Below are 23,828 nucleotides of genomic sequence, written 5' to 3' on the forward strand. Positions count from 1 at the left end.
AAGAAAACAATTTTATGAGCAATAATTGCAAGCATTGTACAGTTGTACACAGCTAACAACAGTCATTAAACTATAGTGTGGTTTTTTATATGTAGGAGTTACAGATTTATTAATTATGAAATTAATAAATCTATAAATAAAAGTAATTAATTTATTGATAATTAAATTAATATAATTATGTTTTAATTATTGTACAAATAAACTTAAAACTTAATACTAAAGTATATAATAAAATCTTTAATAAACTTAAAATTCTGGTCATGGTCAATTGAATAGAACAGGCAGCTATCTTGACCATGGTATAAATTGCCTTAGGGTTGTAATTAAGGTTCTGGCCAAATATATAATGTATCTAGGTATTCAATTGGTTTTTAGTTTTGTCTTCTTTGATTTTATTGGTTGTTGATATTTCCCTCCAAATTCTTGGAGCTGGTTTGTCATATTTCTTTGTCACATCAAAGAGAGTGGAGGTGTTTTTCGTAATCTGAAAGCTGACTTTTGAAACGTAACAAACTCTACCTCTTGTTGCCATACCAGATAGTACACTGTACATACCATAGAGTTGTACAAGAGTGCATTCCCATAGAATGGGCTATTCATTTGTTTACCATCTATCTTAATAAATATTGGAGATGCCCAGAACCCGAACAGGCGTTGTTTGATTATTTCAACATTCAACAAATATACCCCCTGTTACATTTGGCGCCCACGTTGGGACATCTCCGCGCCACAACCATCAAAAGAAATTCTGAGGATATCGGGACTACCATGGGACTACTACACTAGCTGTATACAACGGAATCCGCAACCATGCGTACCCCAGTCCGTTATCCATTATCCTTGTGAATACCAGTGACCCGTTCATCCAAGCGTGATTTTGTGTTCACTGAAATGTATATGCTTGTGTTGTGTTGTCATGTGATATCTGTGTAGTATACATATCAGCTGATCGGTGAGTGTTTAAACTGTTCATATTGAGCTCAGGTACTTGCAAGTTTTTGAATAAGAAACAATTCTGTAACTCAATATTTTTTTGAAATCGCAACTGTCTAGAAATCGGTGTGCACAATATTTTTTTCTTTAATCCATATTAGTTTAGTTAAGTTATTTGTCATTATTACATTTGGGTACCCGCTTAGTAGTTTATATGTGATACATTTATTTGCTGTATAATATCTATTGCGTGAGTAAGATTGGTAAGTAAGGTTTCCAAGCCGCACTTCTAAATTACCTGTCAACAAACATCCCTGGTTACTAACCATGTAGTTTTAATAGTAAAATTAACTACTGATTCTTTTGACTTCGACAATAAGACGAAAGTTTGGTATTCTTCGGTTTGTTCAATATTCTGAGTTGGTTAGCCGAGTTCAGTTATTACAGTTTCATAGTATTGTGTATTGGTGTTTAGTCAGTTTGTCAGATATCTTGCATTAGTAACAGTTGTTTGATGTAGTAAAAAAATTGTTAAAAGTTATTATAACTTAAAAAAAAAAAAAAAAAAAGGTAAATAATCTGCCTATAAAACTTTAAATTTAGGTTAAATTCCGTCGGGTTCGGTTACGATATTTGCATCGCGATCGGTTTTGTTTACTTTATTGCGCAATCCGATCGAGCTCGAAGTTCGTAAAATTAATTTTGCAAGTTAACCGGAAGTCATTTAAGACAACGTGAATTAGACCTAAACAAATTTTGATATTTGTTGGATTTACCTGTCTTTGTAGTTATTCATTTACTAAGGTGAACCTATAAGTCTATTTAAGTAAGTGTCACAACTTTATTTCTTTTTCAGGTCATTTTATTTCAGAATAAATTTGAATTTGATAAGTATTTGAACAATATCAGTCAGCTGATTGATTGTCGTACACTGAATTGTATCACTGTGCAACATACTTGATTATAGCAAAGCTCCCTATGTGTTTATAGTTCCTAGAGTGAACTACCCACTTATTGCTCTATATTAAGACTTTGCTAGATCACTGCATGTGAAAAACAAAGGTGACCCATGTTTGATAGTTCTGTTATGAACTCCCACCTGTAAACATTTCAGTATATCTAAACTTTGAGAGTTCAAGTTGAACTGCCCTCCCATATCAATCATTGCATTGTTGTATTATATTTTACTTTTATCATTATTGTCCAATATGCCGCGTACTCAAGGAGATGAAGAGCAGGAACACGAAGAAGGTAACCCACATGAGGCAAAAGTTGAAAAGGGTGCCACAGCTGGTGGTTTATCAGAGAAAGATATGACAGAATTATATGCTACTTTAGACAAAATGAAGATTAAACCAGATAACTTCATTTCGTGGTTAACAAAGCAGGCAGAGGAGGAAAAGAAGCCTAAAATTCCAATTCCACCTAAAACTCCTGTAACATTGTCACGACACTTACCACCAACGCCACAATCAGATAACAGCTATAAAGTACCATTGAGAATTTCATTCTTCTCAGGTGAAGAGAAAGACTCATATGACTTATGGAAATATGAGGTCATTTGTCTCATGAAGGAATCTCATTCTGAACAGTCTATTCTTCAAGCTATTAGAAGGTCTGTAAAAGGTGAAGCAGCCAAGGTTATTATGAGATTAGGAGTTGGTGCTAATGTGCAAGAAATTCTGTCAAAGTTAGACAGTATCTATGGAAACGTGTTGGAGAAAGAGGATATTTTGGCTGAATTTTACAGCGCTAAGCAAAGGGAAGATGAGACTTGTTCTGCATGGAGTTGTCGCCTTGAGGAAATTTTATGTAAAGCAATGAAGATGGGCAGAGTGCAGGATCAGGCAGCAAACGAAATGCTACGAACTATGTTTTATAAAGGTTTGAGGCAAGACCTTAAGGATATCAGTGGCCACTTATACCACTCTATTACTGATTTTGATGAGTTACGGGTAGAAATCCGAAAAATTGAAACTGAGCATCCAGTTCAGAGCAGATCTAAGCCGAAACCTGCAACAGTAAAATCGGGTTTATCTCAGGCTGATTCAACAAGTACCCTTGATACTAAGTTTGAAGATCTTCAGGCTCAGATTAATCAGATGAAGACATCTTATTCATCTTACTATAGGCCCCCCTCTTATGGTTTTAATAACTACAGGGGTAGACCATCCTTCCAAAGAGGACAGAGAGGTTTCTCAGGACATGGTAGAGGATACACTCCCAGGATGCCTGAGCCAAGAGTCACTGATGTAGATCCAAGACAACAGATGCCTCCAAGCACCAACAGCACTGTCTGCTATAGATGCGGACAGGAAGGTCACATAGCCATTGGATGCAGAGTTCGCATAGATCACAGAAGGAATTTAAACTACAGACGGCCGACTTCCGGGGACAAAGGTCCGGCCGGCATAGATATGGTCCCATCAACTCGCAAATAGTAGGAACAGCCAATGAAGTTCAAGTGGCTATTAATGGAGTATCATGTTTAGCACTGCTTGATACAGGTGCAACAGTATCTACAATATCCCAAACATTTTATGTACAGAATCTGCAGGGAAAGACAGAACTGCATGCATTAGAAGAGCAGATTGATATTGAGTGTGCAGATGGGCAGATGATGCCTTACTTGGGATTTGTAATTGTAGACTTATCCACTTATGGACTTTCAACATTGGAAGTATTGAGACAGTGTATGTTTTTGGTTGTTCCGGATAGTCAGTACAATGCTAAAGTACCTGTTCTGATTGGAACAAATATTTTAAACTATTTGCTAGAAGTTACCCGATCAGAGCATGGCTCTCGATTTTTACAAGATGCTGATTTGCACACATCATGGTACTTAGCTTTTCGATGTTTAACTTTGATGGAGAAACAACTTCAGAGGAATAGAAGTCGACTCGCGATTATGAAGTCAGCAGAATCTTCAAGAATCATCATACCACCCAATGGTCAAGTGGTTATACATGCTTACCTTGACAGGAAGATTCCTTACCACAGAGTTCTAGCTATGCTGCATCCGACACACAAGTCTTGCATTCCAACTGACCTGGATATAACTCCAACTTTACATTACTATGATTTTGAAGAGTCTAGTATTATTCCAATAGAGGTAAGTAATGTAACAATGCAGACCGTGTCAGTCCCCCCTAAAGGACTTTTATGTGAAATGCAGCCAGTTTCTATCGCAGATACAGTCAAAGCTGAACCGAGTTCTCCATTGAAGTGTATACTTGATAAGGTAAGTATTTCAGATTCCCTCACTGATTCGGAGAAACAAGAATGTCAAGGACTTATTGAAGAATATCAAGACATTTTTTCAACAAGTTCTATTGACATTGGTAGTACAGACAAAGTACAACATCATATAGAGTTGACAGATCCTACTCCTTTTAAGCAGAAATATCGGCGTATACCCCCAGCCATGATAGAGGAGGTTAGGCAACACATACAGGAACTTTTAGCTGCAGGAATTATAAGACCGTCACACTCGCCATTCTCATCCAATGTTGTTTTGGTGAAGAAACATGACGGATCATTGAGAATGTGTGTTGACTACAGACAGTTGAATCAAAGGACAGTTAGAGATAATTACGCCCTGCCCAGGATAGATGAAATCCTGGATTCACTGTCTGGGAACAAATATTTCACCGTTCTGGATATGAAATCTGGTTATCACCAGATTGAAATCATAGAAAAACACAAGCAAAGAACAGCTTTCACTGTGGGGCCATTAGGTTTTTTCGAATTTAATAAGATGCCTTTCGGACTCGCTAATGCCCCAGCAACATACCAACGGTTGCAGGAACAGTGTTTAGGTGATCTTCATTATAAGACTTGTTTCATTTACTTAGATGATGTAATTATCTTTTCTAAGACTGTTGAAGAGCACCTTGATCGACTTAAGCAAGTCTTTGAGAGATTTAGAGACTTTCGATTGAAATTGTCTCCCAAGAAATGTTCCTTCTTTATGAAAAGGGTAAAGTACATAGGCCACATTGTCACTGAAGATGGGGTACAAGCAGACCCTGAGAAAGTAGACAAAGTGAGAGATTGGCCTACACCTAAATCTCCTGAAGATGTTCGGCAGTTCCTCGGCTTTGCAGGGTATTATAGGAAATTCATTCAAGATTTTTCCAAGATTGCCCGCCCTTTAATTAATATAATGGCAGTTGGGAAGAAGCCTAGAGGAAAACAAAAGCTGCCAACATCTACTTGGAATTGGGGACCAAGTCAGGAGAAGGCCTTTGCTCTACTGAAGGAGAAATTAACTTCAGCGCCAGTACTTGGTTATCCCGAGTTCAATTCCCCATTTGAGCTTCATACAGACGCCTGTCAAAGTGGCATAGGGGCAGTTCTGTACCAGGAACAGGAAGGTGTTAAAAGAGTCATAGCATATGCTAGTAGGGGACTTAGTAAGTCAGAACGAAATTACCCAACTCATAAGTTGGAATTTCTTGCATTAAAATGGGCGATTACAGAGAAGTTCTCTGATTATCTGACAGGTCAGACGTTTTCTGTTTTTACTGACAATAATCCCCTCACATATGTACTGACATCAGCTAAGCTTGATGCAACTGGGCACCGTTGGGTTGCAGCCTTGTCATCCTATAACTTCAGCATCACATACAAACCTGGTAAGTCAAATACTGATGCTGACCTGCTATCTAGACTGCCATCTAAGATGGAGACTATGGATGGAGATACAGTCAGAGCAGTTATGGATGAAAAGCAGCCCTACATTGAGACCCTCCCAGTTCCCCCTTCTGTATGCCAGAAATTACAGACTACTGATATACTGGAGAAGTTTGACAGACATATCGATCTTAAGCAGATCCAGAGGGAAGATCCTGTTATCTCCACTATTATAGACTATATCAGACAAGGAAAGAGACCTCCAAAGAACTCAGCCAATAGTGAGACTGAAGCTATTTTACATCAAAACTTTAAGAAGTTAGAGTTGGAAGACAACCTTCTAGTCAGGGTGACACAGAGAGATGGAGTTGTACAGAAGCAGTATGTTGTGCCATGTGCATACAGTCAGTTGATTCTACAGTATTTGCACAACAATATGGGTCACCCTGGCCGAGACAAGACAATAGCTTTAGTCAGAGAAAGATTTTATTGGCCTAGAATGTATCCAGACATAGTGAAGTGGATAAATGACTGTGGAAGATGTTTAAAATTTAAGACACCTGATAATCAACGAGCATCCCTTGTTAACATCACAACAACAGAACCCTTGGAGTTGGTATGCATGGATTACTTGACAGTGGAACCATCAAAAGGAAACATCCAGAATATATTAGTCATGACAGACCATTTCACCAAGTTTACCATTGCAGTGCCAACTAGGAATCAAACTGCAAGAACAACTGCAGAGGCCATTTTTAATGAGTTTATTGTGCATTACGGATTGCCGAGAAAACTTCACTCAGATCAAGGAGCCAACTTTTGTAGTAACATCATTAAGGAACTATGTCAAATAACCGGAATTTCAAAATCAAGAACCACTCCTTACCATCCCATGGGAAATGGAATTACAGAAAGATTTAACCGTACTTTAATTTCAATGCTAGGAACTTTAGATCCAGAACAGAAACATAATTGGAAGAAATACATTTATCCATTGGTACATGCCTACAATTCAACTATTCATGATTCAACAGGTTATTCTCCCTACTTTTTGATGTTTGGAAGAGACCCAATTCTGCCCATAGATTTAGTTTTTGCTTTAAACAGAAATAAGGTTAAGAACTCAACAACTTCAGCATATATAGAGAACCTGAAAGATAGACTCCAGAGTGCATATCAGAAAGCACAGACAGCAATAAAGAATTCCCAGGAAAAACAGAAGTCCAACTATGACTCTAAGATCAGAGGAGTTTCTTTGAAAGAAGGTGATAGGGTTCTCGTTCGTGTTGTCAAGTTTGATGGAAGACATAAGATTCAAGACAGATGGGAAGATCATCCGTATTATATCATCAGTCAGCCTAACAGAAATATCCCAGTTTTCAAAGTCAAGAGAGAGGATGATCAAGGGAAAGAAAGAGTTCTTCATAGGAATCTCTTGCTCCCTATTGGATCAAAGTTGACTTCTCCTGTTCCAGCACCTAGGATTAGGAAAAAGAAAACTGAGGAAACTGAGATTGAGGAATTATCCATCCATCATCAGGTAGACTCTGATGATGACAGTATTTATCTCACAGCGGAATACCCTGTGCAGAACAAAGATACATCTGAGGATGGAAGCATTCCCACTTTAACTGGTGACGATCAGGAAAGTGCGGAGTGCCTGGAGGAAGGATCAAGGGAGGACGCTCCTAATCAGAACACAGAGGCATCTGATGATCCTGATACCAGCAGTAGCAGTAGCAGTAGCAATAGTAGTATTTCAGGAGTTCTTGATGATACTCAGGATGAAATGCACGAAGATGATGATGCTGATGATGATGATCAGAATATCCCAAGAAGGTCAACAAGAGTTAGACAAAAGCCAAAATGGATGGAAAACTTTGTATGCAGTCAGTTGGCATACCAACCATCCAAATGGAAAGAGAAAGTGTTATGCTTTAAGGAAATGGCATCTGAATTGAAAGAAATGGACAAAGAAATGTCAAAAGAGTTTTTAAAAATGTTTATCAAGAAATTTTGATTGTATTGTTTTCAGATTTATATATGTGATTTTATTTTTTTTTTGCAGACTCAGAATTGGTAAGTCTCCTTTAAATGACGTGGAAGTCATTTTAAAAGGAGGGGGAGTTTGTAGGAGTTACAGATTTATTAATTATGAAATTAATAAATCTATAAATAAAAGTAATTAATTTATTGATAATTAAATTAATATAATTATGTTTTAATTATTGTACAAATAAACTTAAAACTTAATACTAAAGTATATAATAAAATCTTTAATAAACTTAAAATTCTGGTCATGGTCAATTGAATAGAACAGGCAGCTATCTTGACCATGGTATAAATTGCCTTAGGGTTGTAATTAAGGTTCTGGCCAAATATATAATGTATCTAGGTATTCAATTGGTTTTTAGTTTTGTCTTCTTTGATTTTATTGGTTGTTGATATTTCCCTCCAAATTCTTGGAGCTGGTTTGTCATATTTCTTTGTCACATCAAAGAGAGTGGAGGTGTTTTTCGTAATCTGAAAGCTGACTTTTGAAACGTAACAAACTCTACCTCTTGTTGCCATACCAGATAGTACACTGTACATACCATAGAGTTGTACAAGAGTGCATTCCCATAGAATGGGCTATTCATTTGTTTACCATCTATCTTAATAAATATTGGAGATGCCCAGAACCCGAACAGGCGTTGTTTGATTATTTCAACATTCAACAAATATACCCCCTGTTACATATACATGCTGAAAAATAACACATGTAACAAAAATGTCTGTCAAAACAGCTTTTACAAGGTACTCATAATAGCTGAATAAATATTGTATAATACTGGTGTACTGGATTTAAATTAATATACGAACAACTCATCACAGTTTTCAAAAGAACGATAACTCCGGTAAAAAAAAAAATAAACAAATCGCCATTCCAACCGCGTTTTAAAAACTCGAGTTCTGAGCAAAGCACCAAACAGTAAAAAGGAAACAAGAGAACCATGTTACAAATTTATACAAATATAACACCGATGGCTTTGATTTTACGAGAACAGAAAAATAGCCGACGACCTGGGGTACAACCGCACACGTGACCTGTTACAAAACAAAAACAAACTTACGACTCCGAACTTGCGTTGGTAAACAACGAAGGAATATCAAGCGTTGTGGTTTGCCAAACTTTTCAATAAGTCTTCTCTTTCAGCCACAGTCTAATTTTGGTCGATTCTAAGTCAAGAGTCAACAGAGGCAAAAATCTTTCAACAAACAAGCTTTGGAGTTTGGACGTGTAACGCACAGTAATTTTCCAATCGACCTTCACCTTCGTAACAGCAATTTATTAACTCGTACGATGATAATTTCGATTTTGCAATAATGATCTAAACTTAATATATTACGTTTAATTAAATTAGATATTACCAGAAAAAAAGCCCGTTTAAAAACACCCTACCTTTAAATGATTAAACATTAAAAAAATACTCCCCAACAAAAAAAAACACCAAACAAACAGCAATATCTGTCAACCAGCCGGAGTTAACGAAACTTCTAATTCAATCCCCCTAATGTTAAACCTGACCAAGATAAAAGCAACTGGGGAATAATCTACGGTCTAAAATAGATTTTAAAGAGATCTGCTATGACCTTCTGATATTGACTTGGTGTAAGGTCACTGCACGCCATTAATCATTCAAAACGCTCTGTTTAGGTAAAGTATTAGCCACATAGGGGCTAAAAGTAAAGCATATATATTCTCTTAAAATAAGTATTTTTTGTGATCTGATATACATGAAACATTGACACTTGATCTACAAATATCATTCGAGGTTATTGTATAATCTTTGGCAAAATTATTAACTGGTACTTTATTCAAAACTGTCCCTTGCTTATACGTTCACTATCATTGAATGAAAATACGTTTTTTCTTAGACTTAGAAAGCTAATGCAATTCTGAGAAAAAGTATACCACATATTGCCAATTCCATTCAGGTTTAAGAAAAATATAGCCATTTAAGTGAACCCACCATTTCAACTTCCCTCTATTCAACACAGCCTTATTGGGTTCTTCATAGTAAAACACCTTTACCTAACCTTTTAGAGGTCAATTGATGTTCAACCTCCTTCACTAAGACACCTTTTTCAATACAACATATACACCTACATGATATCTTCATGATAAAAGCATCACATCACTTAGAAATGCCCTTACATGTACTCTGTATCCCCCCCCCCCCCAATCTTTTGATTTTCATACAAAGTGACTGTCATTGTTTGAAATCTTTTGCCTAATTTTATCAAACTTGTGGCAATTTGTTTGAGTCACTTTTCACACATATTTGAAATTAATCATCAATGATACTAAATGTTGATATTTTTTTGTTTATTGCATGATTTGTAGCATTTTAAATAACAAATAGACATGTATTCCTGCATGTGAATTCTTTTTTCCATGAAAAAAGTAAGCTAACAATCATATTTAGTGAATATTTAATCTATTTTGGTTTCTTGTCTCCTTTTAACTATGCTAAAACAGTAAGACCTACAACTTCAACATCTGCCTAATATATTAAAATTAAATTCAAACCCACCTGGGTAGCTGGAGACGAGGGAGACTTCCATGAAAAATGATCAAATTTTACACGTTTTCCTACATTTGTATACATATATACATTATAAGGTAAAAATTTGTTGTTTCTTGTTCATTTCAAAAGTAATTATCATGACAGATGTTATTTCAAGGTCAAATGAACATTTACATATCCTACATGTAATCTTAATGATGACAATTGGAAAGAGTTGGGTGATTTTTTAATTATGTAAACACATCTGAATATCATTATAAAATTAAAAAAAAACAAAATAAAGGAAACATAATTTCATACTTTTATTGAAAAACAAATTTTCACGGCTAACATTTGTTTGTTATAATTTCTTATCAAACACAAACCACAACAAGGCATAATGCTTTCTTAAAGTTCTATTACAGTAACTGTTCATGAATTATCCGATTTAATTTGAATTACTGGTAAATAGTCTGTAGAACACATTAAGGAATATGCATGTGGGTAGAGGTGACAGGTTAACCTCAAGAGCTGAAAGGAATCAACAGGTAAAAACCATGTGGCCACCAATAGCTGAAATTAAAAAAAATCAATAAGCTGTGTTAACATACATGTACCGGTACTAAAAACAGCTGTGTTTACATTAATAACATATGCATAGTATTTCTGGAAAAAAAATACACTGACCATGCAGTGTAATTAGTATGACATATCCCGATACATGACATTTGATGGCACAGGACAGTTTTTTTTATACATTTCATTGTAGCCGGGGGACGTGGTTCTTCGAAACCCTGTAACTAGAATTTCCTCAGTTCCCATTCAGCACAAATACCTTTAATTCACTCTTTATAAGGCCAATCACCAATTTCTGAAGAAAATTACTAGTCAAAAACTGTAAAATTTTCTACATACTGGTTTTTATGAGATTTTGACCCTTTCATATTTTGCTAATTTTTCATGATTTTTCAGCTTAATTTTTAGACCACCCCCAGCCAATTCCCTTAACTTACCGGTGTATAGTTTATAATGGCCCATCCACCTACTTTTCGTCTTATTTACCTTAGCTCCCGTCTGTAACTTGTATTTTCACTGTCTAATATTAAGTCAACACAACAGTCATAGCCGCAGGTTTCGCATTTTACTTCTGAATCTCATGTACCTAACATATGGGGCCTACATATTGCATATCAATTTCAACAAGAGACATCCCTCTAACTAATGAAAATCATTAAAAATCATTTCATGCATTTTAGCAACACTCATCAGCCTTCAAGTACAGCAACTCTCAATTTTACAAAAATATTGACGGGTACTTTATCCGAAACTGTTCCTTGCTACCTTTAACTTACACCAACATTCTCTGAAAAGTCTTTTTGTCTTAAACTTACAAAGCGTATGCTATTCTGAGAAAAAGTATATCTCATTTTGCCAATTCCATCAAGGATTAAGAAAAATATGGCCATTTAAGTGAACCCAGCATTTCCACTTTCCTCTATTCAACACAGATTCATAGGGCTCTCCATAAATAAAGCATCTTTACCTAATCTTTTAGAGGTCAACTCTTGTGCAACCTCCCTAAATAAGAAACCTTATTCAAAACTACATACATATACATGATATTATAATGACAAAAGCAGCAGATCACTTAGAAATACCCTTACATGTATACCCTCCCCCTATTTTTTTATTTTTCTAAGAAGCATTAGTTTGAACACTTTAACCTAATATTATGAAACTTGTGGCAATTCCCTTGAGTCATTTCTCACACATATTTGAAAACAACCATCACTGATATTGAAAATTGATCTTTTCTTGGTAAATGGATGAAATGTAACATTTCAAAACGACATGTCGCCATACATGTGATTTCATGTTTTCATGAAACAGTAAGCTTATAATCATATTTGGTGAATATCTTATTTATTTTGGTTTCTAACTGTCTCCTTTTAATTTTGCTGAAATAGTAAGACCTACAAGTGTGATGTCTGCTCTTAATTAAAATGAAATTCAAACACACCCGGGTACCTGGGGACGGATGCATGAGAATTCCATGAAAATTGTTCAAATTTTACATGTTTTTCTACATTTTTGATGCATATATACAATAAAAGGGTAAAAATATGTTGTTTCTTGATCATTTCGAGAGTAATTATTATAGCAGATGTTATTTCAAGGTCAAATGTACATTTACATATCCAACATGTAATGGAAATGGAGACAATTGGAGAGAGGGGGTGGCTTTTTGAATTCTGTAAATATATCTAAAATAACACTTTTGGATAGGAAGGAGCAAAAACTTGAGTTTTTTGACATATTGTATACTTTGATAACTGCATTTGTCTACATGTGAATTTTATTTGAAAGAAAAATATGCTGTTTTAAAAAAATTGGGTTATATAAGTAAGGTTGCTTAATGTTATTTCATGAAATCAGACAGCAATATTGCTGCAAATTCATAATTTAAATAATTCAATTGATCAAAACTCTTTTGCAGTATTGATTCTTATCTCGGTAATTAACTTAAGCCTATCAATTGTCATCAGGGTAGGAATTTAAATACCTACTTTCTAAAACTAATTTACTCTAGTGGTGGTCATTCTACACATTTAAAAGGGAGTTACTCCCCTTGTATATTATAGCTAATAAATAATGTATAATGACATATATAACCAACAAAATCATCCATTTTCCAAAATATACTACTTTTGGTACAAAATCCACTCAAAATTACAGTTAAATGAGAAATCTGAAAATACCATGTAGTCTTGAAACTTACACTAACATTCTCTGAAAAGTCTTTTTGTCTCAAACTTAAACTTATGCTATTGTGAGAAAAAATATACCTCATTTTGCCAATTCCATTAAGGATTAAGAAAAATATGGCCATTTAAGTGAACCCAGCATTTCCACTTTCCTCTATTTAACACAGATTAACAGGGCTCTCCATAAATAAATCATCTTTACCTAATCTTTTAGAGGTCAACTGTTGTTCAACCTATTTAAATAAGAAACCTTATTCAAAACTAAATACATATACATGATATTATCATGACAAAAGCATCACATCACTTAGAAATACCCTTACATGTATACCCTCCCCCTATTTTTTGATTTTCTTAAGCATTATTTAGTTTGAACACTTTAACCAAATATTATGAAATTTAAATGCTTCTATTCTGATCAATTGAATTTTTAAGCAGCGTGAAATTAAAACCATCGCAATTAATACTTCAGTAAAAATCATGAAATTTAAACACAGTGGAATTAAAACGACTTACAGTATTTCATCCGAACAGCCTCAAAGTATAATTTTCTGCTATACCATTTTTTATTAAATGAATTCTACTGGGGTTTTTTTGCAAATAAATTTAGCGAGGATTTTTTTCTCTTTTCTTATTAATGACAGGTTTTAAAAACAATATCATGTTTAGTATGTATAAAATTCCATAAACAATTTTACAAAGCTTTGGATTTTAGTTGCACAATGAAAAAATGAGGGATTGTACAATAATACATGCTCATTTTGAAATTTAAAGCATTGTTGATTTCTTTTACTAGATAGAGATATGCACAAAATGATGTTGCTCTGTGATGCTTTGCCAAGATTAAAAGCATGAGAGAGAGAGAGAGAGAGAGAGAGAGAGAGAGAGAGAGAGAGAGAGAGAGAGAGAGAGAGAGAGAGATCTGAGGCACATGTAGTAAAAATTATTACATGCATTAGTCTTACTGTAAAAATTGTTTACAATGTAGATGTGTTCTGCATGTAAAGTTTACCTAAAATGAATCAATAAAATCCAATATATATAAAAGATAAACTAATCTTAAAGTATTTACAATGGTTCTGTGAAATAATCAAATCTTGAGAAAAATGTTTTATAGATATCAGGGAACATAAACCTAAAATCTGAACTTCAAGTTCTTTTCATCTTGCACTCTGTTTTACATGCTCTTTCACAGGCGATAATCATATATAACGGCTAGCCAGACAAAAGTTCTAATTTTAATTAGACTGAATATTTACCATGTCAAATATATTTATTTAATTAAGTACAAGCCTGTCTGAGTTCTTTAATTCATTAATTAAGTGGAGGTGATATGGTAAAGATCTGCTATATTCAAATATTTAGGGTATAAAGTTATCATCATGAAAACATACACTCTAATTACAACATTCTACTCTTGTGTGCCTTTGGGCCCCCACCCCTTTTAATTGCACTGTTTTACATTGTGTACGTGGTGTGTTGTTCAATACAAAATAAGACATACATATACATAATAGCGAGGGCAGCGAAGCGAGCTCTAAGAACCAGTGTGCGCAGGAAAAAGAACGAGCTAAACCTACAGTTCATCAAACAAAATTTTTTTTATGTCCCATAATGCTCTCTAATGTTTTCACCCGTGGTGCTATGCCAAAAATGGCTGACTTTTAACTCTTAATTTACGGTGTCTTAAGGTTTGAAGACACGTTTTGTTTACCGCATATGCTTTGGCGAGACTCAAGAGATTTGTTACATGCTTCCATACCTTCGTATATTGAGTCGAGATATGTAAACAAAGACGAACAAATCATGGATGACGTCACAGTGCTCTCACGCTATATTACCTGCGGTAAATTTAGAGGTGGATCAAACATCTGTAATGCGTTTACGAGCTATTTCAGTATAGACTGCGATACCTGCCTCATTGACATATGATTTGTTTTCATCTTTTTTAAATATAGAGATTATATAAATAAAAACTAGGAAGAGCCATACTTTACTCCATTTTTAAGCTAATTGTGCATGCATGTACAGTAGGCAGGTAAGAATAGGACATTTTGAACTAAATAAAAAGGAATAAAGAGAAAAAATAAACAGTTAAAAAATTTATGTAGATATTGCATATAGTCAAACCATTAAATTTAAAGGTGGAAAATTACACACCTACAAACAGGGACCGGGCACTCTCTCTCTCTCTCTCTCTCTCTCTCTCTCTCTCTCTCTCTCTCTCTCTCTCTCTCTCTCTCTCTCTCTCTCTCTCTCGGGGTAGGGGGTTGCACTGTATGTATCATAACCATTAAAATTAGTACCTTTGGCATACTTATTGTAGAACAATACTCTCTCAAAAATTCTTTGACGTTCGTTGGCTATTGGTACTTTGCGGAACGGAACGGAACGGAACGGAACCAGTTAAGAGGCCCCAAAAGGGGAAACAAGATTTTTTTAAAACGTCATTATTTCAATTTAACTTATCGTAAATGGAAGATTGTTTTACAAATTTTGCTGTTTTAATGAACTGTGTATTACATAAAATATGCTACTCATTGCTCTATAAGTCAATACACGCTTCTTTCCCGAGAAAACCTAAAGTCACTAGTTGTTTTATGATGTTTGATTGACACTGTAAATATAAAGTTGAGGTTTAAACCAGACTCAATTAATCTGTGGGTGTAACGTCGATGAAAATTACTTAAGTAATCTTTCTTCTGAATATATTTCTTCTGATTCCGTTCCGTTCCGCAAAATACCATTACCCGTGTGGATATTGGTATTTAACGGAACGGAACGGAATCTTTCAAACTTTTTAAATAAAGGAAAACATCATAACAAATACTAGCTGTTTGTTTATTTCTATGTTCTTTTGAGATAAATGAAGCAAATCATTTCATCAATTCAAACATCTTGCATATGTGCATATCACTTCTGTGTTGTGTACAGCTATAACTTTTATTTCATCTATGATACTACATTACTTACACGGATGATATTACTAGTTTGTTCACAAAGCTAGCAATAACGCAATGTGCATCCCATATTACGTAGAATTCTAAAATATAACGAGCACATTCGCAAGGAAAAAGTTTAATATTCATCACTTACCTTCCGTCTGAACAATTTTCTTCTGGTTCCGTTCCGTTCCGCAAAATACCATTACCCGTGTGGATATTGGTATTTAACGGAACGGAACGGAATCTTTCAAAAATTTTAAATAATGGAAAATATCATAACAACTACTCACCGTTCCTTGAATTTTTTATCAGATTCTTTAAAGATGAATGAGTCTATCAATCAAATCAATTCAGTCATCTTGTGTATTTGCTGATTATTAATTTTAGCGTTTGTCTGCGTGTGCTGCATACAACAACAACTCTGTTTTCATTTTTTTAATCAATTTCATATCATTGTCACGGCATAACTAACTAGTTGGTTAATTAAGCTAGCAAAAACACAATGCTTATATCAAGTAGAATTCATATTATACCAAGATCATTCGCAGCGCAGGGATAATATCGATAAAAATACTTGATAGTCTTATTTGAAATAAATTTGAATGAATGATGATATAACAAATGTTGTTACCATACTTATAAATAATTTTTTTCTGGTTCCGTTCCGTTCCGCAAAATACCATTACCCGTGTGGATATTGGTATTTAACGGAACGGAACGGAATCTTTCAAACTTTTTAAATAATTGAAAATATCATAACAACTACTCACCGTTCCTTGAATTTTGAGATAAATGAAGCAAACCAACAAATCATTTCATCAATTCAAACATCGTGCATATGTGCATATCACTTCTGTGTTGTGTACAGCTATAACTTTTATTTCATCTATGATACTACATTACTTACACGGATGATATTTACTAGTTTGTTCATCAAGCTAGCAATAACGCAATGTGTATCCCATATTACGTAGATTTCTAAAATATAACGAGCACATTCGCAAGGAAAAAGTTTAATATTCATCACTTACCTTCCGTCTGAACAATTTTCTTCTGGTTCCGTTCCGTTCCGCAAAATACCATTACCCGTGTGGATATTGGTATTTAACGGAACGGAACGGAATCTTTCAAAATTTTTAAAATGTGAAACATATTTTTACAAAGGCAACATTTATTCATTATATAATAAATCATTCGATTTTTTTAAAGGAAGAATTAGCTAGTTGGTTAATCAAGCTAGCGAAAGACAATGTTTACATCAAGTCGAAGTTTATATCAAATCCATTTGCAGGGTTATAATCATTTTTAAAAATAAATACTTGATAGCCTTATGAGTGGGCTGACTTATCAAGTTGGGATTAAACTTCAATTGCGCTTCCGTAAATTAAAATTCTGGGAAGGAATTAGACAGTCCTTGTTAGAGAAACTCGAAGATTCTAGGTCAAACTGGATACTGCAAAACTCGGTTATAACGAAGTCACTGAGACCTAAGAAATTTCTTCGTTATATCCGTAATTCGTTATAACCGTATAAGAAATTCATTAGATTTACATAGCTGGGGATCCAAGATGACTTCGCTATATCCGTGAATTCTCAATATCCGTGTTCGTACTAAACGAGTTTTACTGTATATATCTTGAAAGACTGCCCATAAGTATCGTCTGCATTCACGGGCCGGGGTCTTCGGAATCAGCTTAGTGAGATTGGAGAGAAAATGCATTGGCAGTAGTTTGCGACAGTACCATGAAATTCAGAGTGCAATCTTGCAAATTACAATTTTAAGTAATAAGTAGATTTGCAATCGTACAATGTAAGGACTTTGCTATAATATATAAGCTTCTCTCCGCACATATGCAAACAGACATGAAAATAAGAGTGCAAACTAAAAATACACTTGCCTATTATCATTCTTCTGAAAACTACATAACCCGTATTTTAATAGATTGTGTATTCACGTTTGACCTAAAATAATATTCCGCTGGCTGACTTTCTTAACTTTCTTTTTAAAAAGCTAACCTATAGCTTGTTTGTTATACATTGAAATGAATAATGATATAACAAATGTTGTTACGAAACTTTTGAATAATTTTCTTATGATTCCGTTCCGTTCCGCAAAATACCATTACCCGTGTGGATATTGGTATTTAACGGAACGGAACGGAATCTTAAAAAAAAAAAATAATGGAAAATATCAAAACATCATTTTGGGATATAAGAAGCAAGCTAACAAACCATTTCATTAATATAAAATTATAAATATCTTGTGTGCTTATCTTGTGTACAACGTTAACTTTTATTTCTGTTATGTCTTTTGATTACTACATGTATTTTGTACGAAAGATTTTGTGTACGACTTGTTTGTTTATGGGAGTACTGCGCCATATTTCTAAACGCTCGATTACTACAGTTTTTTGTAAGCCTTGAATTCCACTGTGTAAGTGTTTTGACTGTTATAATTAGGTATTATTAATCTTCTAGTGATGTAATTTACCTCTGTCTTTATTGTCAACTATGCTTAGATTTGCATATTCTTGTTACCGATGGATTTTAGTTTACCATGTGCTTCAAGTATGGTGCGCCATTTCGTCGACAAACATTACATTTTGAACTTGATAATTACGTACTGTCAGTTTAATAAAGTCAATTGATTACGGTTTTAACTCATTATTTTCTATTCAATTAATGAATTTATTTATAGAATATATTTAAGATATGTTGCATTACTTAATTCTATGTGAAAGCTTTATTGGATTGTTTTTCTATGGAAACCAATACCTGTCATTTTTATTTGTATTTTGTTTATTACAGATTCTTATCGCATTGCAGTTTTCTGTCAATTAAAATCTTTAATGCTTACTTTATGTCACATTTTGCACGAGAATACTTTAATCACAGGGGCTTGGTTGTTGGATAGTGAATTTCCTAATTATTTGTTCCCGAAGAAAAAATTGATTAAAATTGGTAATCTTATGTGTATTTTTGTGTATTGCAATAAATAAATTCACCGAAACCCCCCGTTTCAATCATGTTAAAAAAGTTTATTCAATGTACATTAAAAAAAGTAAAGGGACGACACTCGCCATTTTGGATTTATAGGGGGTCCTCATTTCAAGCTATGTTTTAAACAAGTTCTTCCGTTTCTCCAACGATTTCTGACGATATATAGGTTGTAAAATGTTAAAATTACTTATTCCTATCGTCTGACTACATCTGTACGCTGCATAATAAACGCATCTTTCCGAAATGTACTAGATACTTGCCAAACTTATCGAAAGCAAAATTTTGAAGAGTTTAAATGAGTTAAATTGCACGAGATGTTAGACATCTTGTACATGGCTTTGCGTAGATCATCGCTATTTGTGAATAAACATGTCGCTTGATAGTCCTTGGGAAAACAAAACACTTACAGGTTAGTTACTGACTCACTACGGAAATATATTGGGTTCATCAATCTCATAGATGGCGAGGCGTAGTGAGTCAGTAACTAACCTAATAAGTAATAGTATGACGTGCCATAAGGGTAATCAGTTGTCGTTGTGATTCAAGTCTGTATGTTGATCTAGCGTTGGTGTGTGATTTGTGCTTTGAATTCATTTGTCTTTATATGTATATTTTAGTTTCTACCGTCGATGAGAGATTTATTGGCCAATAAATACATTTCCGAATATTTTGTTTTATTATAATTCTATGTTAATTTTTGAAAGCAAGTTTTCGAGATTGTTTGTGCATATATACGTCTGTCTGTCGGTGTATACACTTGTCTGTACATGTGCTTTTTTATCTTCGGTATGTGACTGTGTCTATATTATACTTATATTCTAAATCTCAAATGAAGTGAATATATGATGTGTACGCACTGTAAAACTAAATACTAGTATATAAGATGTGAATAACTTGTACATGTTCATTTTACTGAAATCTGATTGGTTTAGACGCAGTTGATAATCCGTTATATTACCCTCAGCATTAGCAACTCCCTTGGCAACGGGTAACCACAAATTGTTACATACGCGTACGGTTTGCTGTATAATTCTCGTCGTTTCTATGTAGAAGCAGTAAAATGTTCTCTAAAATTAAAACATTCAGTATTAAAAAATTAATAGTCCTGTTTTGGAGGGTAACAGTTGAAATTGACACAATTGGAAGTATTAGATAGGCGTACATGGTAACATCCATTTTTATAAAACTTGATATAAATACAACACAATCTATGATCTGTTGAGATCTGACATAGACTTCATTAAAGCCAACGATATATCCTAAACTATACCACGAAAAACGACACACAAGGCTGTTTAGTCTATCCTTATTTAAATGGGAAGCAACTCCATTTTGTATAAAATTCTAACATCCGGTAATGTTAATGCATTCATGTTTTTTCCGAGCCTGTCGGGAAGGCCCGAGAAGTTGCAATTAGACTACACTGATTAGTAACACAAACTTACAAGCGGAATACAGAGACACATGATTAAGCACATTTAATCAACATTATGATAATCTGTCTCTTGCTGTATCATGGATATGAAAATTCAGTGACATGCAATCCATTTAATGTGCACATTATATTTTTAACATATAAGGCATGTAAATGTATATTTAGCCATGATCAGTGGCAGTTAATCTCTATTATAAAACTGATCGTACGAACAAAGCCCTGAGATGGCTTTAAAAAAAGGAAAAGATTCCGTTCCGTTCCGTTCCATTAAATACCAATATCCACACGGGTATTGGTATTTTGCGGAACGGAACGGAATCATGAGAAAATTATTAATAAGTATGGAATCCATATTCTTATATTAATATCTATTTTAATGTATTACAAATAAAGCCATCAATTATTTTTGGAAATAATGTTATCCCTCAGAATATGTTTGATATAATATAAAATTCTACTGGATGTAAACATTGTGTATTTTTAATTTGATAAACAAACTCGTTAAATCTCCCGTAAACTCCCGTAACAAATACATGTTCGTTATAGATTGAATAAATGCCGTGCTTGTTATGATATTTTCCATTATTTAAAAAGTTTGAAAGATTCCGTTCCGTTCCGTTAAATACCAATATCCACACGGGTAATGGTATTTTGCGGAACGGAACGGAACCAGAAGAAAATTGTGCAGACGGAAGGTAAGTGATGAATATTAAACGTTTCCCTTACGAATGTGCTCGTTATATTTTAGAAATCTACGTAATATGGGATACACATTGCGTTATTGCTAGCTTGATGAACAAACTAGTAATATCATCCGTGTAAGTAATGTAGTATCATAGATGAAATAAAAGTTACAGCTGTACACAACACAGGAGTGATATGCACATATGCAAGATGTTTGAATTGATGAAATGATTTGTTGGTTTGCTTCATTTATCTCAAAATAACATAGAAATAAACAAACAGCTAGTAGTTGTTATGATATATTTTATATTTCAAAATTTTTAAACGGTTCCGTTCCGTTCCGTTAAATACCAATATCCACACGGGTAATGGTATTTTGCGGAACGGAACGGAACCAGAAGAAAATTATTTATAAGTATGGTAACCACATTTGTTATATCATCAATTATTCAAATTTATTTCAAATAAGACTATCAAGTATTTTTATCGATATTATCCCTGCGCTGCGAATGATCTTGGTATTATATGAATTCTACTTGATATAAGCATTGTCAACTAGTTAGTTCTGCCGTGACAATGATATGAAATTGATAAACAAAAAATGAAAACAAAGTTGTTGTTGTATGCAGCACACGCACACAAACGCTGAAATTAATAATCAGCAAATACACCGTGGGAAGATGACTGAATTGATTTGATTGATAGACTCATTCATCTTTAAAGAATCTGATAAAAAAAATCAAGGAACGGTGAGAAGTTGTTATGATATTTTCCATTACTTAAAAAGTTTGAAAGATTCCGTTCCGTTCCGTTAAATACCAATATCCACACGGGTAATGGTATTTTGCGGAACGGAACGGAACCAGAAGAAAATTGTTCAGACGGAAGGTAAGTGATGAATATTAAACTTTTTCCTTGCGAATGTGCTCGTTATATTTTAGAAATCTACGTAATATGGGATACACATTGCGTTATTGCTAGCTTGATGAACAAACTAGTAATATCATCCGTGTAAGTAATGTAGTATCATAGATGAAATAAAAGTTATAGCTGTATACAACACAGGAGTGATATGCACATATGCACGATGTTTGAATTGATGAAATGATTTGTTGGTTTGCTTCATTTATCTCAAAATAACATAGAAATAAACAAACAGCTAGTAGTTGTTATGATATATTTTATATTTCAAAATTTTTAAACGGTTCCGTTCCGTTCCGTTAAATACCAATATCCACACGGGTAATGGTATTTTGCGGAACGGAACGGAACCAGAAGAAAATTATTTATAAGTATGGTAACAACATTTGTTATATCAACATTCATTCAAATTTATTTCAAATAAGACTATCAAGTATTTTTATCGATATTATCCCTGCGCTGCGAATGATCTTGGTATAATATGAATTCTACTTGATATAAGCATTGTGTTTTTGCTAGCTTAATTAACCAACTAGTTAGTTCTGCCGTGACAATGATATAAAATTGATAAACAAAAAATGAAAACAAAGTTGTTGTATGCAGCACACGCACACAAACGCTGAAATTAATAATCAGCAAATACATAAGATGACTGAATTGATTTGATTGATATACTCATTCATCTTTAAAGAATCTGATAAAAAATTCAAGTAACGGTGAGTAGTTGTTATGATATTTTCCATTATTTAAAAAGTTTGAAAGATTCCGTTCCGTTCCGTTAAATACCAATATCCACACGGGTAATGGTATTTTGCGGAACGGAACGGAACCAGAAGAAAATTGTTCAGACGGAAGGTAAGTGATGAATATTATACTTTTTCCTTGCGAATGTGCTCGTTATATTTTAGAATTCTACGTAATATGGGATGCACATTGCGTTATTGCTAGCTTTGTGAACAAACTAGTAATATCATCCGTGTAAGTAATGTATCATAGATGAAATAAAAGTTATAGCTGTATTCAACACAGGAGTGATATGCACATATGCAAGATGTTTGAATTGATGAAATGATTTGCTTCATTTATCTCAAAAGAACATAGAAATAAACAAACAGCTAGTAGTTGTTATGATGTTTTCCTTTATTTAAAAATTTTTAAACGGTTCCGTTCCGTTCCGTTAAATACCAATATCCACACGGGTAATGGTATTTTGCGGAACGGAACGGAATCAGAAGAAATATATTCAGGAGAAAGATTACTTAAGTAATTTTATCGACGTTACACACACAGATTAATTGAGTCTGGTTTAAACCTCAACTTTATATTTACAGTGTCAATCAAACATCATAAAACAACTAGTGACTTTAGGTTTTCTCGGGAAAGAAGCTTGTATTGACTTATAGAGCAATGAGTAGCATATTTTATGTAATACACAATTCATTAAAACAGCAAAATTTGTAAAACAATCTTCCATTTACGATAAGTTAAATTGAAATAATGACGTTTAAAAGAAATCTTGTTTCCCCTTTTGGGGCCTCTTAACTGGTTCCGTTCCGTTCCGTTCCGCAAAGTACCAATAGCCCGTTCGTTGATACTTAAATAACACTAGGTTGACAATGATGCAAGGTATGTGTAACGGTAGCACCGTAAAACATATTAATAAATAAAAATTCAAAAGAGTAGTGTGCAAAACATACACGTGAAAATACATTGGACAGATAATATCCCGAGATTTCTCTGACTCAAATGCCCGCTTTTATATTGTTACGCACGTCAAAAGCGAAGGTTAGAGTCAGAGGAATGTCGGAATAGATTGAAAAGTGCACAAACACTTTGAAAAGAAAAAGTCAATACGATATATCCTGTATTGAAACATACCTTTATAATCTGTCATACGTTAGTTGAGCTGAAATTTCCACTATCGCCGTCTTGCAGGCCATTCTTCTGACACACCGCTAAA

At 34.1% G+C, this 23,828-nt stretch overlaps 1 long non-coding RNA gene across 1 annotated transcript; it reads right to left on the bottom strand.

Annotated features, from left to right (window-relative positions):
* Positions 1-10,428: 10,428 nt before the first annotated feature.
* Positions 10,429-23,828, bottom strand: LOC128169165 (uncharacterized). The gene is made up of 2 exons (XR_008241506.1): positions 23,747-23,828; positions 10,429-10,691 (listed from the first exon to the last, which is right to left on the bottom strand). It is a non-coding gene; the product is annotated as an uncharacterized LOC128169165 (long non-coding RNA).

This window comes from Crassostrea angulata, unplaced genomic scaffold (assembly GCF_025612915.1).
Source record: "Crassostrea angulata isolate pt1a10 unplaced genomic scaffold, ASM2561291v2 HiC_scaffold_103, whole genome shotgun sequence".
Lineage (NCBI taxonomy): Eukaryota > Metazoa > Mollusca > Bivalvia > Ostreida > Ostreidae > Magallana > Magallana angulata.